The 13856-nt window shown below is 33.1% G+C and overlaps 1 pseudogene; it reads right to left on the bottom strand.

Annotated features, from left to right (window-relative positions):
* Positions 1 to 8929: 8929 nt before the first annotated feature.
* On the bottom strand, positions 8930 to 12850 carry LOC149570229 (glucan endo-1,3-beta-glucosidase pseudogene; annotated as a pseudogene).
* Positions 12851 to 13856: the final 1006 nt, after the last annotated feature.

The raw sequence follows: 13856 nt of genomic DNA, 5'->3' as shown, positions 1-13856 counted from the left end.
TAGTACACAAGAGACAATTAAACCCTTGTCATGGAGCCCAAGGGGAGTGTTGAATAAATTTCTAACAATCTCCCCCTTAGCACTAAACAAGGGTTTGAGGATTCAAACTTGTGACCAAGATCTGATACAACTTGTTAGAGTGGGGTTTCTGTTACACCAAAAGACTGATCCATTAGTGCCTGATACAACCACTCAACTTATAGTACAAAAAAAGTGGTTAAGCCCTTGTCACAAATCCTTAGGGGAGTACTAAATAAATTTTCAACAATTTCACCCTCGACAATACCCAATGGTCCGAGGATTCAAACCTGTGACCAAGCTCTAATATGACTTTTTAGAGTGGATTTTCTCTTGCACAAAAAGATTGTTCCATTAGTGTTCAATACAATCACTCAACTTATAGTAGACAAGAGGTGGTTAAGCCCTTGTCATGAATCCTAAGAGAAGTGTTGAATAAATTTCCAATAGTTTTCTTAAATTCTAATCATGAAATGGAGTCATGATGGTATTTCCAATTCTCTCATCAAGGATTTCAATTATTTACATTAACTTTTTTGGAACATATCATTAATAGTAGCTTAAAATTCTCCTAGTCTTTAATAGGAACTTGGAATTTGTATTACATTTTAGCTCAGATATTTTTTTGTATTATAATAGGAAGTCCAAATCAAAAACCCATAGCACATCTCCTCCTTGCAATACAAAATATTCAGCCTACATTGAAAAATGCCAATAGGGACAAGGATATAAGAGTCTCCACCACCCATGCAACCCCATCTATACTGGTAGGAGATTCTTACGATCTGCTCCCTTTGCAGGGAGAGTTACACAATGATCTCAGGAGAACTCTCCTCCCTCTATTGATGTTCTTGGATAACAATGACTCTCAATTCATGGAAAATGTGTACTCTTATTATACCTATGTGGACAACAAGGAAAAAAATATCCATAGACTATGCACTCTTCAACCCCTTGCCCCTTTCATCCACGATGTAGATCTTCAATATAGAAACTTATTCAATGTGTTGATGGACTCTCTCATTGTTATTCTTGAAAGAGAGGGACATTCACATTTACCCCTACTCATTTTGAAGAGTTGGTGGCCCTCTGTAGGAGATGATAGGGTGGAAACCATGGACAACGCTAGGGCATTCAATAATAACCTCATGAGGAACATCTCCTCGAATGAGAGAACACCCAGGAGGCCTAGAAAGACCATCCATGCCAACATTTTCTCCCTCTTCAACTAGAACATCAAGTTTGGACTAGACGTCGACAACCATTTTGGCCTCTTCTATGCTGGAACAAAACTCCAATCTACTCTACCAAATTCACTCCTTACTACGGATCATGGATGTTTGTCCTTCACTTACTATCCACTTGGAAATCACACACCAATAATACACAATGAAGGCCTCCTATACTCTTCCTTCCTAGTCCATATTGTAAATACTTACCACTCCTAAATAAGTGAAATATATCACTTCTTCCCTTAATATAGTTGACCCTCTAAATAATAATAAGACATTCTTTATATCAGCTAGATTCATGCTTCCGAGTTTTATCTCTACCATCATGTCCTTGATTGGAATATAATTCTTCAGTTTCAAGAGTTATTTATATTTCTAGAAAAATAACAATACATTAACAAAAAAGATTGCATTCCCCACATTAAAGCTAGCAAAAGATAATAATTAAATTGTCAAATCAAGGATCAAGGAGAGCTTAAATAAGAAGATATTTTTACATTATATATATTTTAATTAGGAACTCTTCATAATATACATATGTGGAAAAAGATAGCTTTATAATTTAGGAAATCTATATATCTCTTGATATTATAAAAAAAGGTGCTACACCTAGAAAATATCAAATTTCTATATTCTATAATTAATATATGAATGTGCTTTATTTTTAAATCATTGAGCTACACTTGTAAATGTAACATTTATACTCACAATTAAATGTTTATCATGTTAATTTAACAAAAAAGAATTATAACTATAGATCAAAAAAGAATTTAAATAAAATGAGGCATTTCCACAACTCCATAAGTGACTAAGGCTACTAAAATCACAACCATGGGTATGGAATAAAGTAGTCTAAATGAATAAACTTTTGATGCAAGAGCATCCTGGGTGTAAGAGCAATCTTGCATCAACCAAAAATATCTCATTTCAGTTGTTTGAATAAGGGTTGTCTTAATATGAAGTTGTTGTCTATAGAGGCTTGCTACTTAGTAAGTCAATCGTGTAAGCTTGGAATGTCCTAATTTCAAAAGTGGATGCTCATCTTGGATATATCAGCCTATCAGTTGAGGCTTAGTGCCATATCATGAGTATTCATGGATTTATTGTGGATTTTTGGTCTACAATCTTAGTATACAAACTTTAATCTCATTGTTGAAGGCCTAAAAGTGCTTGGATGAGGCACAAAAACTTGATGGATGAGCACTTGCATTGGCTCAAGCTTTTAGATCAAAAGCTAATGTTTCCAAAAAGGTGTTATAATAGCCAATTAGATAAATGGTTTGAGAGTTATGGCCTTTCAAATTTGGGCTGACCAAAAATTCCAAAATAAATGTTAAAAATGTATTGGGCGACTGTATATGTATTTTTAGTGTCTGCTAGCCCTAGTTTTCAAGTTTGAGTGTATAGAACCTTTCCAAGTGGCATAAAATTGCATATTTAAGAAAAGCCTGAACAATGTCCAAGACAGCTCCGGGTGATAGTTCACAACATTGTGTTACAAATTTCTATAATGAAGGTGCCCATGTGGGTTAGCATATTGTAAATCTAAATTCTATAATTTCACATTTGCAATGATAATAACAAGCCTATATTTTGTTCTTGCAATTTCTTTTTATTTCTTTGTTTCTATCATGTGTTTATGGTATTAAGGGGAGCATCCTTCATCAACATTAAGATGGATATTGGTCACAATGAAAGAGTATAAATAAGAACCATAATAAAAATAGATACAAGTATATGTAACCATGTATTACCATGCATTTAATATCTCATTGTCAAAAATAGAAATGGAATGTTTGAAATTTTTAATTCAAATCTAAATATAACTCTAAATTCTATTATATTTCAAATATGATTCCACCTTATAAAGAAAAAATATATGAATATATATTTATAAAAGCATCTTGCATTACATACAAAAATGTGTGACCAGTAGTACTTGTAGTAGGAATGAGATAGCATTCATTAATTTTATAAATGTGGACTAAAATAGAAATAAAAGGTGGATATTATATCAAAAAAGGTGAGACTAATATAGATGAATTCTAATCTTATCATTAGATAAGAATAATATTGTAAATTTGGTAGAATATAGAACATCTATGCCTCCCTCTCTTGTGAATTATTGCCACTCCAAAATAAGTGAAATGTATCACTTCTTTCCTTAATTTAATTGGCCCTTTGAATGATGATACTTGTTTCTTAGATAAATTGACTTTACTTATGTAATTTTTATCTCTCAACATGTATGGAAAGAATATAATCATTCATCTTCAAGAATTATTTATATTTTATTGAAAATATATAGGAAAGAAGTGCTGAAAAAATGATAGTCGATTAATAAAAGGTAATTATGTCTCCAACGCTAAATGATTAAAGTTAATAATTCAATCATTACATCTAGGATAACATTCTCAATGGTTTGAAATGTGCTAAATAATTTTATATTATACATGTTTCATTAATTCTACTTTGATAATATATCAAAGTAGAAAATGATTACTCCATGACATAGAAAAATATATGTCTCTAATGTTGTGAGAAAGGAGAGAAAGTTACAAATTTTTTGAGGAAGAAATTCATCCAAAAATGCACAAGATGAATTTTTGGACCAAAGTGTTTCAATAGAAACTCCTCACATAGTTTTGATCAAACCTACTTTTGAAGGTAGTTTCGATTGAAACTAAATAGTTTCAATATAAACTATTATTTAGTTTTGATAGAAACTATTAAATAGTTTTGATTGAAACTAAAAAATAGTTTCTATCAAAACTAATTAGACATGAAAAATATGGCCTAAATAGTTTCGATAGAAACTAAATGAAAATAGTTTCTATTGAAACTATTGAAATTTTTTTAACAGAAATTTAGTTTCTATCAAAACTAGTAAAGTAGATGCATTTTTCAAAGTCTATAATATTTCCTATTGTTTTCATGGCTTCCAAGCTCTATTTGTAGGTTTAGATGGAGCACTTAAGATATGTCATTTTGCATGAAACATGTACTCAGAACTAGCTTTCTAATGACTATGGACTTGACATATTTTGAATTGTTTATGTATACATTTTTTTATGCTAATTGAATAGAGGATCATTGTAAAAAATAAACCTATGTATTGAATGCTCATGGAGAAATAGTAACTAAGAGAATAATTTTTTTTAAAAATAACTACATTCATTGTATTTGAGTCCTCTTTAAATCAAGAAAAGAAATTTTGAAATTCGATAAATATATAAGTTACATGTGTCAAAATCCATGTATGTCAAAATTACTATTAGATCAACTTTAAACTCTGATAAAATATGAAATACTAAGGATAAAGATGCCATACCACCTCTATGGTTTTCGTATGGATGTTAACTTGTAGACTAAATTTGAAAGAATCACGTTGATATCTATAGTAGAAAAAAAAAATTGTGTGTCAAAATAATTTCACTTTTTAAAAATTAGGTTTTTGATAACATAGCAATTTTCGTGGGAGAAAAATTAATTCAATCAAATCAATTGAAATTAAATAAAATTTATATTTAGAATATGCATAGAAAATCCTAAAAGATTCTATTTTAGTTCATCTTCAAATTCCTTACCATTAAATGGCAATTTGCATTTGAATGTGAATGTTTTCTTGAAAATTTACAGTTCAGTGTCAGTTTATGCAAAAAATTGTAACCCGTTCTTGTGGTTCCTATAAACATCATATTTCCTTAGTCCATAATGAACATATGGATGCAATTTACTTCCCAACCATAGCTTCTTGGATGACAACTCCTCTCCATTCATTGCTAATGTTTACCCTTATTTTACCTACACTGGAAATAAAGACAAGATCTCGTTAGTCTATTCATTGCTCAACCCCTTTTCCCTAGTCGTCCAAGATGAAGGCATTGAATACAAGAACTTGTTTGATGTGATTTAGGAAACTATCATTATTGCACTTAGAATAGAGGTAAATCCACATATACCATTGCCTTTTACCATGAGTGTGTGACCTTCCATAGCAGATGATGGGGTACAAACCATGGATGAAGCTAGGGTGTACAATAAAAACCTCATTAGGCATATCTCCTCCAAATAGGAAATACCTAGGAGGCCTAGAAAGCTCATCCACACCTCCTTTTTTTCCCTCTTCAACCAAAAAATAAATTTTGGACTAGACATCAATTTCCATTTAGGCTTCTTGTATCATAAAAAAACTCTTGTATACCCCATTAACTTCACCCTCTACTAGGTAGTGGTTAGAGATATCTATCCCTCCATTTTTTATCCACCTATATATCCCTTGCCAATAATACATAAGGAAATCCTTGCCTACTATTCCTTCTTGTTCTAGATTGTAAATAATTAACACTCTTAAATAAGTGAAGTGTATAACTTCTTCCCTTAGTGAAAATGATTGTCTAAATAATAATAATACTTGCTTGATATGACCTGGCTTCACCCTTCCAAGTTTTTATCTCTATCATCATCTCTCTAGATGGAATACAATTATTCATTTCAAAAACTATTTTTATTTCTAGAAAAAATCATAATACATTGATTAAAAAGATTATGTTCACCATGTTAAAGCCATTGAAAGATAAAATGGATGTAGATACCAAAATCCCAAGCATTGATCTTTTATAACAATACCAGCACCAAACAACTCAACTAGCCAATAAAGAATAAAACCACAAGTTTATAGCCATGTGAATCCAACAACTAATTAATACAAAAGGAAAACTTCAATCATTATAACTTCTAAGATATTCCCAAACATGATTCCAAAATAATATGAAGCATCATTTATTATTAAGTGTCATTAAATGGACTGCAATAATAATTTAAATAGACCAAACATGACCAACTCCTAAATAAATTTTCACTTCCTTCCAAAAGATGATATATAATAATAGTGGTAATATTAGTGAAAATAGATCTCACAATATGGGTAATAATCATATAGTTAATTTTTTTTGATAATGAAGGAAGGAAAAGGGTCTTGAACCTATAGAACCATTACAAAGAATTAGCACTACCTAGACCATTATAGTAAAGAAAGAAGCTAGAGCATCATAAACCAAAAAATTAACCATACTTCCAAAAATAATTATTAAGAAAAAACTAAAACAAAAAATAAAACAAAAAACAATATGATCCTTCAAATTATAAACATAAAAAAACTATTCAAGGAAATAACAGATGTAACCCTACTAAACATCTTACTTGGAAAATAATCAAACCAAGACTTAGGTATCGAGATGTTCAGCCAACAAAAACCATTGTTGTAACAGTCACTAGACTTGAAAATAATAAAGTTCAAGTTATCCTTAAGAACATAAACATCTTTGAAACTAGAGATAGCCATAGAGAGAAAAAACAAAATAACAATAGAACTATCAAGCTTGCTTGATAGCATTCTAGTCTTTCCCCAATTGATAGAGCTCATTCTACAATTTGTTGATGTCTCCTTCTCCCTAGCTCTCTTCCTTGTTGTCCTTACTTGCATCCCTAGCCTTTTTCATCTTTCTCCTTCCAGTAATGAAGCCAAGAACAATTCTCTCTAAGATCTCAAACTATATTTTTTTAATTCATTATTTTATTCATCTATGAGTGTCTTTAGTTGACTAATATAGAAAGATATAGATATTGTCTATCTATGTATTTCTACAGTTGTCTTTCAATTAATCATGTTTGTTCAATGGTCTTATGTTTTTTCATGTCTAGAATTCTATTTAGAAAAAATGCCATAAATTTGAAATTTGGTATTATTTAATTGAGAAATTATAATACAACCAAATATTACTTAAAAACCACCAATACCTCATTCTTAGCTGAAATGTAAGAGGTAGTCCAAGTTTCTTGATCAAGACTAGCAAAATTTATAATTACTACTAATTTTATTTTTGTTTAGATGTTTCAAAAAACTTAACATAAATCTTTCAAGCCTTAGAGAAAGAATTTGAAATGCCCTCCTGACACCATTTCATAACTAGAAGCCTGATAAACCATATTTATTATTTTATCCTTATTTCTTTATAAATTATCAACTAAACTATTACATTTTTTCAATAAGAAGAGGATGAGCTTGAACTTGATATATTAAATAAGAGTCATTACATTTTAAGAAGAAACATTAGTTGAAAAACATATATATACTTAGTATACTAATTAAAACAAACCACAATTTGATGAATCATAAAATGATTAAAGTAAAATATAATTTTTTTTTATTAAATTGGAATTCCTAGAAATATTAAATCAAAAGAACTAATACAACACTCTCTATTTTTTGAAAGAGTGACCATTAATACCACCTAGAGGAAAATGAGATATAGAGGAGGATGTGCAATGTGTGTTTAATAAGAGTCATTAATTCTTTGTAAAATTAATTAATAAATATTTATTTTATCCATAAAAGGTTGAAGCCTTATAAATTGTCTTAAAATAAAATTTATAAAATCTCAATTCAAACAGGGATTGGTAGAAAGGAACATAGAAAGAAAACCTCTAGTCTTGCCTCAAACCAGGGGTCCTATATAGTGTACAAAGTTAAAAGGTGCATTCCCTAGTTTACCTAGTAGAAAAATAACAACTGATGAAGAATTACACATATACAAAGATAATATATAATAATAGAATTCTCTAGAAAATGTGCCATGAATGTGAAATTTAGAATTATTTAATTGAGGAATTAGAATACAACCAAATATTTCTTAAAAACCACCAATAGCTCATTCTTAGTTGAAATGTAATAGGTAGTCCAAGTTTCTTGATCAAGATTAATAGAATTTAAAATTACTACTAACTTTACTTTTCTTTAGATGTTTCAAAAGATTCAATATAAATCTTTCAAGCCTTAGAGCTCATGACACCATTTCACAACTAGATGCTCGATAAATCATATTTATTATTTTATCCTTATTTCTTTATAAATTGTCAAATAAACTATTACATTTTCTCAATAAGAAGAGGGCAAACCCAAACATGATATATTAAATAAGAGTCATTACATTTCAAGAAGAAATTTGAAATATTAATAAGGTTTCTAAAATTACTAGCAAAAAATATATATACTTAGTATACTAATTAAAACAAAACACAATTCTTGTGAACCATAAAATGATTAAAGTAAAATATAATTTTTTCTATATTCCAAGGAAATAACTATAGAGTTGTACATGTATTTATAAATGTTGGTTCACATTTCTACTGTCTCATAAGGACTAATAAATCTTAATTTTATTGCTTTCCTACTTTATTTACACTTCTTATAAGATTTAGACTGTGAAACTATCTAGCCCATTTATTTTATTACTAGAGTGAAGGTATCCTTGATCTGAGATTGAATTACTATATTTTAATGATTTTATGCGGAGAGTAATTTTCTTTCATTGGTGAAATGCGGTTTTTATTTCCTTTTCAATGAAATACAAATAATTCCTTAAAGTGACTAATTATATTCCAAATGATATTTGGCAAGTCTTATTATATAGAGGATGGATTACACTAAAGAAAAGGTGATACACTTCACTTATTTAGGAGTGGTAATTATTTACAATGTAGAGGAAGGCATAGAAAACCATGCCTCCTGGATTATTGGTGAGAGATAGATAATAATCCGGAGGGCATAGCAGACCGAGACCTCTGTATTATTGGTGAGTGATGGATGGCTAGATAATAATCAGGGAAGATTCCAGTACCTAGTAGTGGGTGGGGGTGAAGTCAACAGGGTAGACGGGAGTTTTGTTGGGATAGAAGAGGTCGAAATGGTGCTAGACGTTGGAGCCGGACTCGATGTTGTGGTTGAAGAGGGAGAAAATGTAGGCGTGGATGGGGTTTTGTAAGGGCTGCCCCTACAAAACCAATGCCACATCAGCCATCTCCATAAATTGCAGGAAAAATCAACGAGAGTCAAAGTCTTTTGAATATTGACTCATGAACATGAGTTAATTAACTATCATTAACTTTAATTAAAATGATACATACACATATATGCTCAAATTAAAAGAAATTTGTAAATTCGTTACTAGATTTACCAGCACTGAATACCAGATACCAGGTGGTCTAACCATGACAACCAAGTTGTAAGGAGCTCATGAACCTGTCTAAGAAACAAGGGCGAGAATATTGTGGGAGTGCTTTACCACCCTACCACAAAGCTGTTAGGCTTCCCCAGAATCTTTCCTGACATGAAAGATACCTAGCCTGTCAATGAGATAGTCTAATCAAATAAAACCAAGAGAAGTAATGGAATTGTGCTACACAGTAGTGTCAAGAATAGTAATCAGTCAACAAGATAACTAAATAACATTTTCTTAGTTGCCATTTCAATCCCATTATTTATGGTAAGTAGAACATAACAAGGTTTATTCATCTTTGAGTGCCATACTCCCATTCACATACAAGGATAAAACCATAAAGTTCTCTAACCATGGATCAATTAATTGCAGCATTTTAATGCATCTTTAGCAAGAAATTTTAATCCAACTTCCAAGTATTTCCATCAATTCTCTTTTAACACACATAGGTTAAGCCAATCACGTAGCTACTAGTAAATCCATTAGCAATCCTAGTATGTTGTCCTATCTTAAATTTCCTCTCATAGAACATAAATACACAAGCAGCATGACACCATTACTTTCCACTACGCACTATCAACATATAAGCATACAAGTAAAACAACACTATTAAGAAGTACATATCCTTGATGGTCACATTCAGTCTATGAAATTATGAATGACATTCTTATCATGATTAGGTCAACAAGGTTAATACCATGCTAATTTCCATGAGGGAAGTCAATGGCCAAGATTCAAAGTTTAATGGATGACTAGGATTTATGAAAATGAGGATATTGATAAAAAAATCTGCAATTTAACCTACAAACACTTATAACGGGCATGAAATAATGCAACAAATACTCCCCTAACTCTTCAAGTCAACTCTTTAATGGTGGAGTGAAACCACTCTTAACTGCTGTCTCACCCTTTCAAATTTGTCTTGGGCAAAAGCTTAGTAAACACGTCTGCAATCTGATCCTTAGGAAGAACATACTCAAGCTTAACTTGATGATTACTGACTTGTTCAAACAAGAAATGGTACTTAATAGGAATATGTTTGGTTCTAGAGTGCAGAACAGGATTTTTTTATTCTTTTTTATCACAGAAAATAGAAATAGGAGGACTGAAATCTATCTTAAAATATTTCAAAGTCCGCTTCATCCAGAGTACCATTGTGCAGCATGACACTGCTGCAATATATTCCGCTTCAGGCTGTTGAAAGAGAAACAATTGCTTTCTTTTTACTGTGCTAAGACACTAAACACTTCCCTAGGAAGAATTACTAGCTAACTAATTTAAATCTCTCCTAGCTGTAGTTTTTTTTGAAGCATGCCATTTAGTCAGCTGAGAAAGTTTAGTTTTACAAACGAATGCGGGTTTTCTACAGTCATAAGTACCTGTGCCAAAAAAAATCATTTCCCCTATTACTAGGTTTAATCAATTCAAGTAGCAAAGTTCCCATTTGTTTTTGCTATGTTATTAAGCATTTTAATTAATGTGAGATTCATTTAACTGGTGTGAGGGAGGCTACAGATTTCCTAACGCTACCCTATTGTGGACACAGGTCCATTCTCACCTTGCCAATACCTATCAACAAATGGTAGAATATGACTACCATGAGCAAGGAGGTATAGGGTAGCATTTATGTTGCATTTAAGGGAAAAGAAATAGATATTGCAGAGATATAATAGAAATGATCATATAGGATGTATCTGACAAAACATTCAATGAAATAACAACCCCAATAACATATATCAACATTTCAAGCGAATGCACAACCAAAAACATAATATACTATAACCTGACAGTGGTCAGTGGCTCCAATAAACTCATGCTGTCCTTGTGCCTGGTTCCCTTCCTTCCAGTCGCCACCCATGCAGAGCTACGCCGGTTGGATTACCCATACAGCCCAGTGCCCACTCATTGAACATTAGGATATCACGGAATTCATTACAATGATGCTTCTCCATGTGTTGCACTTGATTAAACAGCTTTTTAAGTACCCGCCAGTGCATGAAATGTACAAAGCTCTTGACAAGTTCGCAGGGCCAAAGCGGGTTTCTTTTGTAGGTGGAAGATGGAATAAATAAAAGACATGCTTGCCTGAAGATTCAGGCCTTGAACATTGAGGGCCATTGCTGATGAGGTTAATTAGCCCCGTTCGGCCATAGAATTTGGCGAGGAAGGTAATGGCATTTGCCTGAGATTGTGCGGTGTTGATCCATTCCAGGCATGGCCTCAGTACGCATGACTCACTGCAACCTTTTCTCAACACTCGGCAGCCATTGCAGCTCATTCTGCTTCACTGGTTCTGTTTGTATGATCATGAGAAGAATCCCAAAACAACACAACCATGAACAAAAACACTATGTTATTAATGTTGACTTAGAGATAGTTTGGAGCGCATGAAATGAGAATTTTTGCCCCAGATATCTCAGAGGGAATGCCAATATATGTGCTGTAGAGCTGTGTTTTGTAGTTTTTCGTTATTCCCCTCTTCCCTTGTAACTGACCGAACTTCTTCGAATACTGCAACTAACTCTTCCCAACCCCCCGCATGAAATCTTAAATTCTTATTTATTAAGTTATCAATAAAAAAAATATAAAAATAAAACTAAAAAGAAAAGGTGGCAATGAGAGCCTATTTATTTGGGTAAGGGAAGAGTGGGTTGTGACAGGTTTCCAAGCCTCCTGGGCATTCCACGGTTGGATGAGACATGCCTGATGAGGTTGTTATTGTAGGCCCTGGCGTTGTCCACGGTTGCCACCTCATAATCTCCCGCAGAGGGCCATCCGCTCTCCATAATGAGCAGGGGTAGACGTGGATGTCCCTCTCTTTCAAGCGCGGCAATGACAGATTCCACCGTCGAGTCGAACAAATTCCTGTATTGAATACCTCCATCGTGCACCACCGAGGCCGAGGGGTTGAAGAGCGCATAGTCCAAGGATATCTGGTCCCTGTTGCCCGTAGGTGAAATAAGGGTACACATTCACCATGAATGGAGAGCCGTTGTCAGCCAAGAACCTCAGCAGAGGGCGGAGAGTGCTCTTGAGATTGTTGCTGAACTCACCCTGAGAGGAACGCGGATCATAATTAGAATCTCCCGCTCCTGCTCCCGCCAGCACAGATGATGCCGCCTGGGTGGTGGAGACCTTTATATCCTTGTCCAGATTGGCCTTGCGCAGTGCGGACTGAATGTTTCGTATTGCGGGGAGGAGATGTGAGACGTATCTCTCGTTTCCGTAATGCAGCACCTCATTTCCCACCGAAATGTATTTGATATTGGTGGCCGGGTAGAAGGCGCCAACGTTTTCCCTCACCCACCCGTTGGCTGCCGCCTGGTTGCTCGCAACCTTCTCGAGCTCCTCGTTTCTCAATCCAACTATTACTTCTTCTATGCCCGTCTTCTCCAGGGCTCTCAGAGCTTCCACGCGATCATGATCATGTGCCTCCAAAATCCTCACTTTCCCGATGTTGTGGCGCTTCAGCAGCTCCACCACCTCGCGCGGTTTGGGCACATTCTCCGGTGTTCCATAGCACACTCCCAGTGCACGGGACATTCTGTTGGAAGTATCAAGGTTCTAAGAGGGGGTGAATCAGAACACTATTAAATTATTTCAAAATCTGATTTCAGTAATTTTAAGTCAAAATTTACAGCAGTGGAGAAATCAAAACATATTAAAATGTAAACATATAGAATAATGTCAACTCATAGAAAGAAGAGACCAATTTTGTGCCGAGTGGAAAACCCTCGAAAATCCTCATGATTTTGTCATTGGGAGAAAAACCACTCCATGAACCTGTATTCTTTATTGGGTTCCAACTATTTTACAATCAGCAACTTCTACTGCTCAGCGTGTTTAACCCTTTTATCAGTGTTGTAATTACAATCTTATAAACATATATAAATGTGTATATATGACATCTATACATGCATACAAGTTTATAATAAGACTCTAGTTTTTGCAAGCTTTTCAAAAATATAAATCTTCTTTTTGCCTCTTCACAACTCATATTTTGGATTTACAAATGATCTCTATATATAGAGATGAAATTCAAAATGAACAGTTACAAGTAAACCAAATTGAACCAGTTAGGGTTGTTAAGAAAACCCTCTTTGTTGTTTGAGCAACCAACTGAAATCGGTTACCATTCAAATGTGATCTTTCCTTATTAAATTGTTTGCCATATCTTCCTTTTTATTCAAAACTGTGCTGGTAGTATTCCGAGTTTAATACCCTCAAAAGAATCTTTAAAAAAAAATCCAATTACCCTTCAAAAAGAAAACCATTTTACCTCTGTTTATTAAACTTTTCATTTAGTATTTCGAGTTTGAACATGCAATGCCTTTGAATCCATCTTCATTTTAAATTGGTTATGAAGACAAAGTATCTTACAACAAATAATGTGCTTCTATAGAACCCTTTTTAGGTTTTTCATTTGACTTCTTTTAATTTCTTTTTGATAGTTTTGAGAAATTTTCCATTTGAAAGAAAAATCGACAGCAGTAAGAAACATTCATTTTGATGACTGAAATTTTGCCCCCTTTCAAATACTTTAAAAAAA

The sequence above is a fragment of the Cupressus sempervirens genome, chromosome 3 (genome assembly GCF_028749045.1).
Source record: "Cupressus sempervirens isolate cs-2001-9-10 chromosome 3, ASM2874904v1, whole genome shotgun sequence".
NCBI classification, from domain to species: domain Eukaryota; kingdom Viridiplantae; phylum Streptophyta; class Pinopsida; order Cupressales; family Cupressaceae; genus Cupressus; species Cupressus sempervirens.
The sequence above is the reverse complement of the archived record's forward strand: the minus strand, read 5'-3'. Positions and strand labels throughout refer to the sequence as shown.